Source organism: Harpia harpyja, chromosome 2, assembly GCF_026419915.1.
Source record: "Harpia harpyja isolate bHarHar1 chromosome 2, bHarHar1 primary haplotype, whole genome shotgun sequence".
Classification (NCBI taxonomy): domain Eukaryota; kingdom Metazoa; phylum Chordata; class Aves; order Accipitriformes; family Accipitridae; genus Harpia; species Harpia harpyja.
The window spans coordinates 18104411-18116895 of record NC_068941.1 but is presented as its reverse complement, the minus strand read 5'-3'; positions in this window follow the sequence as shown (position 1 = coordinate 18116895).

Genomic DNA, 12485 nt, shown 5'->3' with positions numbered 1-12485 from the left:
AGCTTGTCTACGGTAAGGGTCACTATTAAGTCACAGGGTAAGAGCTAGTTCTTGTGGTGATTGACCCTTAAGATTAAGAAGACCAATAGGTCAAAAGTCCTGTAGAAAAACTGAAATCTAGTTCAGAGGTTTCTGTGTATTTTGTTTGGCTTTTGAGCTTTGCTGAGAGCCTCAAAGAAGGAACCCAGCAGCTGCTGCCTTGAAAGAAAAATGAGATGTAGAGGAGGCTCTGGAGAAACAGGGAAAATGTGACAGAGCATTTGAATTGGAGACAGCAAGTTTGTGATACATTTGAAAAAGGGCATAGACCTCAGAGGAACCTAGAAAAAAGCCTACATACACCTTTATCAGTATTTTCTGGGATAAAAGTACTGAGGATATCATCAGGATGGTGTACATAAATCCTATGATCAACACAATGGGTGAATCTGGAAACTCTGAGAGCTCAAATGGAAGGGACTGTATAGCAACTTTTTCACTGTTTCTCATGACTTAAAAATTACTACCAAGGAATAAAATTATCCTTTTATCTTCAGTAGATTAACTCAATCTATTGTATCTGATTCCAAGGGTCAAATCTCTTTATTTACACAAGTTTTACTCATGGGTGGTTTGTAGGTGTCAGTAGAGTTATTCTAACTCCTACAGATATAGAGAAAAATGAAAGTTTATCCCCACAGGATTTTTGTTTTTTTCATGTTACAGCCCATGTGGGGCATGAGACAAAAGTACAGTCTCATGTTCTCAGGCAAGTAAGTAGCCACACTGAAATAACTGTGCATCACAGGACCAGCTCTCAAGATTACACCCATCCTAAAGTTACCACAGCCAAAAGGTTTTTACACACTTATCGCCTCACATGTAGGGGTTGTACATTGCAGCCTAATGCATAATCCACAGAAAGGATATGTACTCCCAAGGCACTATTCCTTTGCAATACAGGGTATTTCCAGGGTGCGCATGGGGAAGTTAATAAAATAAGGCACATTTTAGATTTGAGTCATGTATGCATAGACGTACCTCTGGATGTAGGAAAGCTTTTGGAGCTGTAAAGACATCCTTGACTTTTATTAATAATACCATCTCTCTCTGGCATTAATATGGTCATCAGTAGTGGTTAGTTATTTCTATACTTGGATTTGAATGATGCCTCCTGCACACTGAGGAGGCAAGAGGGAAATTGTTACCATTTCCCCTGCATACAGTGCTCCTGCACAACTGAAGGGAGACATCATTTAGCCGGCAGTGAATAAAAGAAGTGGGTTAATGCATGAAATGTACTGGTTAGATAAAACCTTGACTCAAGTCTAATATCTTTTTAAATATGCATACAAAAATAATAACTCAGGGATTCAGTTTCTATTTTGTTTTTCCACTGCACAAAGAAAACAAAAGTACATCTGTTGCTAGTCTTTCTCACTCATTTCTTTGCCATCTCAAATTAAGATGAATTGCTCATGCTTGTCTCTTGAACAATAACACTGCTCAAATATATAAACTGGGATCTCCTTCTGACAAGTTTTAATTGTGGGATGAGTGAAGCTGGCATTTACCTAGAAAGTTCACACATGCAAAGTCTCTAGTGTCAGACACTGTCTATGCCGCATTATAAAAACAGGAAGCTGAATTTCAGAAATGTAGTGAAGAAAAGGTGTGGCATTTGCAGTGAGTCTGGAAATCCAAGCACCATTAAAAAACTTCCCAGCAATGCATGTAACAAGAGCACATTAGGTTCCCCTGCAAGGAAGGGAAGGCTCTATCCAACTGGCACATCAGGAAGGATCCCCTGGGTCCATGCGTAACAGTAGGAGAGGAGAGAGGAGGTGGATGGGAACGAAGAACCCAGTAAATTCACAAACTGGAAAAAGCAGACAGCCCTGCTGCTTCCTGAAAAGAAAGTCTGTTTGAAGTGGGTGTTTTCCCAGAGGTTTCAGTAGAATTCGGGAACCAGATTGTATACATACGGTTCTAAAACCAGGACCATGGCTAATGCTTAGCATGTTTTTAAAATGTGGGAGTGTAGTCTTTCATAGCTGTAGAATGAACAAAGGAATGAATGAATGTGGTACTGAATGCCTACTCCTGAGGACAGAATTAATCTCTGTTAATGCATACTTATGTATGGTACAAAAATATGAAAACAAAATTATTCAAGGAATCCTGCCTTTCCATTCATGTCTTTCAAGGCTGCCACCTTGCTACAACATAGACATCAAACAGCAAAACATCTGGGCAGCCCCACAGCTGGGGTCAAGAGGAAAGTACAGAAGGGGATACCTATAGTATACCTGAAACTTGAGAAGAGGGGGCAGAGTAATGTGTTGGCTTTCTGGTCTTGATAGAAGACTATGTCTCTCTGACCTTCTTGCAATCTCAAATGCCCTGTATGCACAATGTGATGCTTGAATTATTAATTATTTGTAAGCCTAAAAGATTTGATATAGTGGCATAAATAACTGTAATTATTGGCAGAGGCAGTTCCTCCAAAATTATCGGGGCAATGTAGAATTGACCCACTTACTGCTGACCTGGGATGCAAGCAAATGAGTTTATACCTTCTGCTCACATCTAACCTACTGGCTGCAAATGTGCCCCAAATTAAACACATTTAAATTGTACTGTGTTCTTGCAAAGGTAGCAAAATTTATTCTGGACTTGACTCGATGCCATGAAATACAATAGATTTTTGCAATACCTTGATATTATACAACTGACACACAGTACAGCACCCACAAAAAAGCAAATATTGCGTTCACTGTGCTCTACCAAATGACATTTGAGAGACCCAGGGAGACATCAGCATGGTGGGTTAGGATGGGGCTGCAAGGCAGCAACTTATTTCTGAGTGGGTAAGGAGCACCTTTAAACCCACCCACTAAAACAAGAATGGATTCATCTGTCTTTCCTTCCTGTTCAGCAGAAACAGAAAGAAATCAGTAAGTAAGAAGTTCTAAGACTGCAAGGTTATAAAAAGCAAGAGCCTTAACTTTCCAGTAGAAGTGAGGATCTGGTAACATTTATATACTTTGCTTTGAGTTTGCAGAATATAACATACATGCTGCTTCCTAGAAAACAAAGAGGAAGTGGTGCTTTATCAATGAGAATTGGGCTGCTTTTGTTTCTTCCTGGGTTCTCTGTTTGTTTTATTCTTTTTTCAAAAATTTGGTGCAAGAATTGAGAGAGCAGGAGAACAGCACTGATGTAAAATATACATTTCAGAAAAACAATAAAAGCAAATATATTTTAAAAAGCAGGGGAATACTTGATAGCCTACATATTTATAATTGAAAGCTGTTCAGAAAGGAATTACTTTTTTGTTCACTCTAAATTGTTCTAATCCCAAGACAAAAATCTTCCTGGATTCCAGGAACTAATAAATCCATCAATCAGCAACCAAGGGATAAAAACACCTGAAATTGCCAATAGGAAATAAAAGATAATAATAAAACCCCTTTGTTGAAAATAATTGTTTGTCAAATGTAGAAATGTAAAATTGGTATTACAGAAAACAGAGTCAAAAATATGTCTCTATTTTTTTTCTTTTTCTTTTCTTTTTTAACTAAATCAGGTCACAAAGTCCTCTTTAACCATGGAATTTGGAGCTCTGATTGTTTTGTAATGTCTTAACAACACTTTAAAGGAGTTTTGATGGGTCCATGTAAAAAAATTATCCCCACAGTTTGGCCGAATTTTAATCCATGAACTAAAACCAATCTGATTTTGCAGCAAAAGTATCTGAAAGTGGATATAGTGCAGTTCTTTCATTGATATCCCATTAGCTTTTGGAGCTAATCCAGACGCACTGGAGGTTTACATGCAAACCTGACTCACTATGGGTCTTCCATTCATATCTGATCTGCTTCCAGATCTGATGTCAATGGAAGCACTGTATACTCTATGCTGCTGCTATCCAGCTTGGCCTCCCTCCAGAAACTTAATGTTTTTCTTCAGTTGCATCAGTGCCTCTGAGCAAAAAAAGAATGACATCCGTATGTTTTAAGATTAAAGCCGAGTCAACATTTCAAGTGAAAAAATGTATACATTTGTAGACCTACAGTAATATGGTGAAAGGGTAAATTTCTTGAAATAACATTTTTGGTCTCAAAGTTGCTGAGGTCATTGTGTATGTTGCATTTTCTTGAAAGAGATCAGCAGAAAGATACATGTAGATTGCCATGGTTTTGTTTTGGCAGCTAAATTTTGAACCATATAATTTACTGTATTTTTTTAAATCAAAGAAGAGAATTTGGCAATAAATATGTCAATAAACTCCCATTTAAAGCAAGTGAAAGAGCAGTTAACTCAGAAAGCTGATGAACAGATCTAGGAGCCTATTGCTGCACGTGAACAGGGCTCAAAGGTGTTTTCTGAGGAGAAATTTATATTATTGCAGCTGTATAATGCAACAAATGCAAACAGATCCCAAACAATACGAGTCACTTGCACGCACAGTGAGACTAGACTGGCATTTTAGTAATTTATTGAAGAATTCTTCAAACACTTCCACAAACTTTAGCATTAAACATATCACTCCAAGGGAGTTTATTTTATCTAAACGTGCTCCTGCAAGGCAGTGCTGCACTGGCCGTGCCTGGGCACCTCTGCCACAGGTTATCATATAAGTTAATGTTCCCTCCAGCATGCAGAGGACTGTGCTAGGGAACCAGTGCTCCCTCCACCATGTAAAAACATCACGGACAGAGAGAAAGTAGTTATAAATGGATTGTGGAGAGGGTAATTTTACTTGTAATCTGGTAGGGTCACCAAATTGTATGTTACCCCAGGCTAAGCAGGACCTTACTGGAGACATAGTGATGGTGAGATCATCTCATATGCTTACAGAACAACTTTAGGAGTCAGCACTCATTTTGTTTTCTTAAGTCTCTTATATAGTAGTATTATTCTTCCAAAAGCATGATGCCCTCCAAATATATTTTGTAATAAGTCATGAAGGAGCTGAAAGGCTAAAAGGGACTGTGTAGGGTCACTCCGAGAGTGTTTTTTTTTTTTAAATCATCCCTTTTTTTTTTTTCAATGAGAGTGAGATGGGAAATGCTTGGTCCTTACCAAATTTCTTTATTTGTTAAAAACAATTTCTGAAGCTGTTTCCATATATTAAGAGGTAAAGTGAGCTAAATTCTTGGATCTCTACGAGATTAAGATGACTTCAGCTCCTGTTTTCTATGGAAACTTAACTGACAGGTCTAAGCACCACCTAGTTAGATACACATGACCCTGATTTTAGCTTATCTGTGTCACGCGACCAAAAATCTGATTACGGTTGTTTGAACTGTTTATTAGTTTCCCTGAGTCTTTATTCACAAAATCACAACCAAACACCATATCCAGAGCATTTGTAATATACCTAACTGCTCTGTTATGCATAATATGGAGTAAACTGTGTGGCATTCTGCAAGGGTGATCACTTTGGAAATGGCTGAAGCAGTTCAGGATAGGTGCCTATATGCTTCTTTACCCCAACACCTGGTGAAAGGATTGAGGGATTGAAGCATAAATGCAGAGCGTGTCGGCATTTGCCTCTTCTTCTCCGTGGTGGGAAGGGGAAGAGGCATAGCGTGCTCAGCTGGGAAAACACAAGAAAATGGCAGCTGCCACCACTGCTACAATGCACCTCTGCCTTCTGGTCGGTATGCAGGCATGTTCAAGTGCACTTCGCAGATATTTTTCATAGATTTCTAGAGCATTTTCTTACACTGCTGTGTAGGGTAGCTACACATGAGAGAGCTTTTTTTTATTAAATCTAAACATAAAAAGAAAATTTCACAAATCTGTTGGTCTGGCTGTTTCCCAGTCATATGTCATCTGAATTACATTACCACAATATTCCAGACATTAAATTAAAGACAGTAGGAACAAGTATAGTTGACATCTGTGCAAAATTTAAAACTAAGGAACTTCCAGTGGTTTCTTTAATCCCAGCCAAATTATGGCTTTTACCACACTCTTCCTTCTATAATGCCAATTTTCTTCCCCTCTCTCTCTCAAATACATTCACAAGATCATGACCATGCAGCTGCAAGGCATCCTGTCCTGTTCCTGTGTGGGCTGGCCATGCCAGCAGTCGCACCAAGGAGACGGTGCCGGCTCATGTCTGAGGGGTCACTGGCCTGGTTTCCTTGCTTTTTGGTATCACCAGGAATGTGCAGTGCCTGGAAGAGGTAATCTCTGGTGTGCCAGGCATAGCTTTCATGTCTTATTTTGCCCAATTTAGGGAAGAAATCAGTAAGAGCTAAGTTTCTTTGCTGGGAGGAGTGTGTAGCACTGGAACATGGTATCCAGGGAGACTGTGAAACCTGCGTCCTTGGGGATTTTCAAGACTTGCCTTGGCATAGTCATGGCTGACCTGAGCTAGTGCTACAGGCAGGGGCTTGGACTAGATCACATCCAAGGTCCCCATCCAGTAAACATTTTTAGTAGTCACGGCTCTGTCACTGGGGAAATGGGCAATGGCCATTGCTAGTGGCAGAGCAATGATTGCTTAAGTGTAACTGTGACTTGTGACAATCTATCCACAGTGAGGTGGAGGAGTTTTGCTTTTTCTCCTCTTCTTAGGCTGAAAGATGTTAATGGCTTCTAGTCTACTGAGTGTACTTCTAGTGTCTACCGAGCAGTCAAAGATATGGTTAAAGTGAATGAGCAACCTTTTGTTCAGGGCAACTAAATGCCCTGATTAGTAGTGGTAGTGCAGAAAGCCACAGCTCAAGGCAAAGCCTGCTGTGGTCAGACCAATTAGAAGCTAAATCACATGCACACACTTACATGAGGGAAAGAGAGAGAAACAACACAGCTACTTGGCTGAGGCTGGCACGCTCCTGCCCTAAATCAGTGGGGCAAGCAGAGGCTGCCTACCCTGGTGCTGCAGGTTCCCCCTGACTCCTGCCCTTCAGTGCCCACCACCATCCCCGGGGCTCCTCTCGGCAGTGTGCATCTGCCACAGGCTGACCCACACAGGAGTGAATCAGGTTGCCTTGCGATTCCCTGCATCTCCTTGTTTTCCTCTGTGTTTGTTCAGCTGTGAGTATATTTGGAAACACATTGGTGGTGGATGGGTTGCTTTGACATTGCAGAAGGAAGAGTGTGGTAAAGGCACTGTGTTTTTCACATTATCTGATTGATACCATTCTTCTTTCCTCTTGATAGAAACAATCCACTATGGCTTTGAGATTGCCTTAACCACATAGGCCAGAAAAAAAATGGAAAAATGTTCCGTTTTGGCTTGGTATATCTAAACATAAACAGTATCTTCTGTGGAGCTGATCAGACAAAGGTAAATATAATGTTGTGTATTGCCTTAGAAGAAATATCATTCCTCTACCTTTAATATTTCCATCAAGAACTATTTTGATGTGGAAAAGCTGGGATTTTGCATGGTCTTTTCCCAAGGGGGAGAGGAGTAAAATAACTTAAGAAAACATTGATGCTTTCTACCACAATGAAATGAATACTTTGCATAGAAAAATATCTGAATGCTAGTAGAAATTAACTTTTCATATTCTGCTCTAAATATCAGTTTAATATACTTCACTTTTTGTTATATTTGGAGACTCTGAGGTGCAGAAATGAAAGCTGGGAGTATACTTTCCTGTTATTAAAACTTGAAGCCGTGTTCTGCTATGTGGACTTAGAAAAGGTGGCTTACAAAGACTGCACATTGCTATGAGAGCAAGGGGGACCACGTCTTAACCTTATTTTTACAGAGCACCAATGGCCCTTTGATGTATCCCTCGGTGTTGTCCCTCTGAGTTCAATGTCATTAAGGTTGTACAAGCTGTTAAGCAGTGGATAATGGAGGGAAAGTAGGATCTTCTCATGCTTCTGGGCAGAGTTCTGTTTCCTATGGGTTCCTTATCCCTGAGACATGAACATTGAATTGGGAACTCTGCTTCTCAGGTTGCAAGGTAGGGTGGTTGCATATGGTCCCTGGGACAGGGAGGTGACAACCACTCGTGGAGGCCAAGCAGACCATGAGGAGGACCCCAGCACATGGTGGCTGAAGTACCAGCCTCGATTCTTCCGCACCTACCCAGGCCACGCATTTGGAATTGAAACCAGGACGAGACACTGGTGCTCTGGCAATTACCACAATGACAGAGCAGTGTATATTGCACCTTGTTTGTCAGGCAGAATGTACCAATCGATCCTCTTGCTCTTAGCTTGGGAAGGAAGTCACGAGGCTTCCCCTCTCCTGGACTTCAAGCAAAAAGTGGAAATTAAAGTGTCTATAAGACTCCACCATGTCTATTATTTGTTTGTTAGGTGCTGGCAACCTGCTTATGGCACTGCAAGGCAGCAACGTGAATTACGACCATCCCCTGTAACATTTTCACTTTATGGTCCAGACCTCAACTTGATTATCCACACAGGCCAAGTGAGTTTTAATGAAGTGTGTGGGGAATCTCCTGTAAGTAAGTCTGTGCATATTGTTCTCTCTGAGGGATCAGAGAGGAGGGAATGATATGTGATGTTTTATTTCTATTTCCTTGTTCTTTTTCATTTATTTGCTATTCAATTATGATTTTTAAACAGCTACAAACAATGAGATTCAAATACAAAGTCCAACTGTTTTTAACATCAACCAGTTATCTGATATCTTTTGGTGATCTGGGATCCAGAAATCAATGAATAAATTGCCATCATCCAGTGAATAAAATAGTCATCTGAATAAGTACAGCACAGATGTGCCCTTTCACTTCACTAACATGTACTGTATGCAGAATACCTTAAACATGATGCAATTTCATGTTTCATAATACATGCTTTTTTGTGAAACATATGTCTTCAGTTGTGATTGAAGGTACTACTATAAACCTGATGGCTATTATTATGTCTGTTGCAGTTGGCTAGTCATTCTAGAAACCATTTTTTCCCTGCTAGTAGAAGAGATCACTTTAATATAAATTAGCTTAATAAAAATATTTATTAAAACAACAGTCAACAATCTGCTCCGCCTAGCATGCATCTTGTATGGTATTAGAGTGAAAGCACATATTATCATGTTACTAAAAAGAAAACTACTGAAATAAAAAGATTTATAAAAGAATAACCGTAAACAATCTGCTCAATCAGGCATCCTAACTACTTAGGTGTGTAATTATAGAAATGACACAATGTTTATGCAAGTGTCTTAAGAATAAGAATAAAGTGCAATGTGTTTTCTACCAAGGACGATTTACTTAAATAAATATGCTATAAGCCCAGCAGGGCTACTCACATGACAACAGAGGAGTAAACAGGGAGAGGCATTCCCTAATGCACAGTCAAAAGGGCATAAAGGCAAGGCTATGGAATATGAGGTTTTATCGGTGTCTGAAAGGTTAGTGCTCGGTCTCATTTTTCTCTTGCTGTGTTTCAAGTATTTGTGCAGAAGGGGTGGGCAGCGTAAACAGAGCTTAAAGCTGTGACGCTCAAGGCTCTCCACTGTGCCAGGTGAATAAGAAGTCAAAAAGCTGGGAAGATGCCTGTTTGCATTTAGTGCTCATGTGTGTCTTGCTTTGTCACTGTCTCTGTTCCACTTTTTATGTCTCGTTTGCTCCTGGTCCAAGAAAGAAATCTAACCTCTATATCTTACTTCCAGATATCTCTCCTAATCACTCAACTTATAGAGCAAATTCATCCTCTTTGCATCAAATTCATACTCTTTATAGCCCTCTTTCATCTCTAATCTTCCCACTGTGACAGGAAAATGTGCCCCGCAGCAGTGCCTTATGATGTCAGAATGAGAGGCTTCTGGCTGGATGAGCAAAAGAGTATTTAAAAGGCAATTTTAAATGTACAAGTTCTGACCACATAGTCCTCACTGGCCTCAAAAATGAAGGGAAAGGCCTCTCTGTAGCTTGGCCTGCAGTTTCCTTTCCACACAACTGTTCACTCACTCCCCCCGCAGTGGGATGGGGGAAAGAATTGAAGACTAAAAGTGAGACAACTCGTGGGTTGAGATAAAGACAGTTTAATAGGTAAAGCAAGAGCCGCGCACGCAAGCAAAGCAAAACAAGGGATTCATTCACCACTTCCCACTGGCAGGCAGGTGTTCAGCCATCTCCAGGAAAGCAGGGCTCCATCACGCGTAATGCTTACTTGGGAAGACAAATGCCATAACTCCTTCCTTCTTCTTCCCCCAGCTTTATATGCTGAGCGTGACGTCATACAGTATGGAATATCCCTTTGGTCAGTTGGGGTCAGCTGTCCCAGCTGTGTCCCCTCCCAACTTCTTGTGCACCCCCAGCTGACTCGCTGGTGGGGTGGGGTGAGGAGCTGCTTAGCAAAACGAAAACATCCCTGTGTTATCAACATTGTTTTCAGCACAAATCCAGAACATAGCCTCATACTAACTGCTGTGAAGAAAATTAACTCTATCCCAGCCAAAACAAGCACACTTCTGCAACCTCTAAAATAATACAGAATAGAAAATACTGCTGATTTGAGGGTTGGCCTTCTGCACCTATTCTGTGCAAGAGTTCGTGATGGCAGAGCGTCAGTCCCTGGAGTGTCGGGTCCTCACCATTTATGACCAGCCTGTTTTCTGTGGCATTTCAACAGATCTGGTTAACTGGTCAACTGCTTTAATATAATAGACAAAATAATTTGTCGCAGTATTTGGGCCACATTAGTAGCCTGCTCCCAGTCCAGTTATTTCCCTGCAGTACTATGGCCTGTTTAACACTCCCGTCTGAAGTGGGGTCTGTGGTGTTTTCACGGCTGAAAATCCACTCTCTCAAGATACTGGTCAGCAGGATGCAGGGGAAACAGCACACCCCTCCAATGCTTTGGCTACATCCCACTCATAACTGACTCCACTCACTGGTAGACATTACCTTACACCCTTATCCTGGGTTGGCCCAAGGTGACATCCTAGCAGTGCTAGTAAAACTGGATTGGGTTGCCCTAAGGCTGCACAAAGATTTGGGCCACTTTTGCCATAGGTAGAATTGGAAGATGGGATCTAGGTTCAGTAATCTGGGGTGAAAGCTCTGAAGACTTGGGTTCAATGCATCTTCTATAATGGTGTGATAAGACAAATGGGCAGCAGCAATTGCTGCTGTGGGGAACAGTGTTTCTTTTCTTACATAGCCAGTTAGCCCCTCCCAGGTACTTCTCAGGCCTGACCCATAGTGGTCTGCAGATCACAACTGGTTTGAGGTTTATCCGGGCAGGATTTTGGTTTTCCTTTTTCAATACATTATTTGTATTATGTTATGGTAGCAGATATGTAGGAATATTTATGGCTCTGGCTTGAAGAATTTCCTGGCTGTGGTAGAGCCTCTAACCCCGAAGGAGCCTGGAAAGTAACTGGTTCAAATGAAGAGCATGGGAAGCTTAGTGGTGTTATAACACTGACTTTGAAAACTAAGCTTATCGTCATTTTTACCTGGGATAGTTGCTCTTAAATTGTTGCCTTTTCTCCTTAAATAAACCTGATTTACTCCCATTTTTTGTAACTTTCCTCATGTTTCCCTAAAGTTTCCAAAGGGGATCCTGGAAACATCAGCATAGTGTTTGCTTTAAGTTATACAAGGAATTTAACACACTTAGAAGTAATCCAGACTTGAACCCAGGTGCCAAGAATGACTAGAAATATTTTTAAGTCCATGCGGATTGGGGTCACTAAGGCCCGTGGTGTGAACAGCCAAATGCTCTGCACCCTCTGCTCACTGAGCTCAGGAGGGAAAGAGGACTCCAAACAGCTATTGACCCAAGAAGAGCTACAAAGCAACACCTGTAAGTGCAAATCCATATGTGGAAGTACAAGCTCAGCAGCTAAGGATGGGCACTGTTTCAATAACTAGTAATGAATCAAGGCATTCCTGTGCAGGGACAGGCCTGGGTGTGCATGAAGAATTAACAAGATCCAGCAAATCAGCTGCTGGTTTGACATACAGAGACAGTCCTCCTACCAGCAAAGTTATCCCCCAAAACCACAGAGCATGTATCACACTTTTAGATCCTTTGTTTCAGGGTGGTGCATGTCACATCTTGATTGTACGGTTGCACCCCTCCTGTTGCTGGGCCACTTGCTGTGGGGCAGTGATTTCTCCAAAGCAGGCTTGACACGGGGTGCTAATCCCCAGGCTTCGAGTAGGGGAGAAAGGCTTTTAAAGCCGACTATGATTGCATTCAGGAGCTGGAGATGAGCAGTACGGAGGTTTGCATGAATGTGCTAATCAAACTGGGGCACTCCGTGAGCCTTGCTGCGGTGTGACCCTGCAGCATTTGTACAGCCAGCCAGTGCCAGCTTACCCAGTGCTGCAGTGGTGAGGGAGCCCCTGGGTCCTCGACCTGCATTGGGCCAAGCTGTTCCCAAGTGAACTGTGGGAAAGTTATATGACTTTTGGGGCACTTAAGGAGACTGTGGAAAAATGTTGGAGGGCTGTCAGTACTTGCATGATTTAGCCTAAATCCTCTCAGCAGAGCGAATGTTCACAGTCTGAGGGGAAATCTCGCCTGTAGCTGTGTGCAAGCCAACTAAC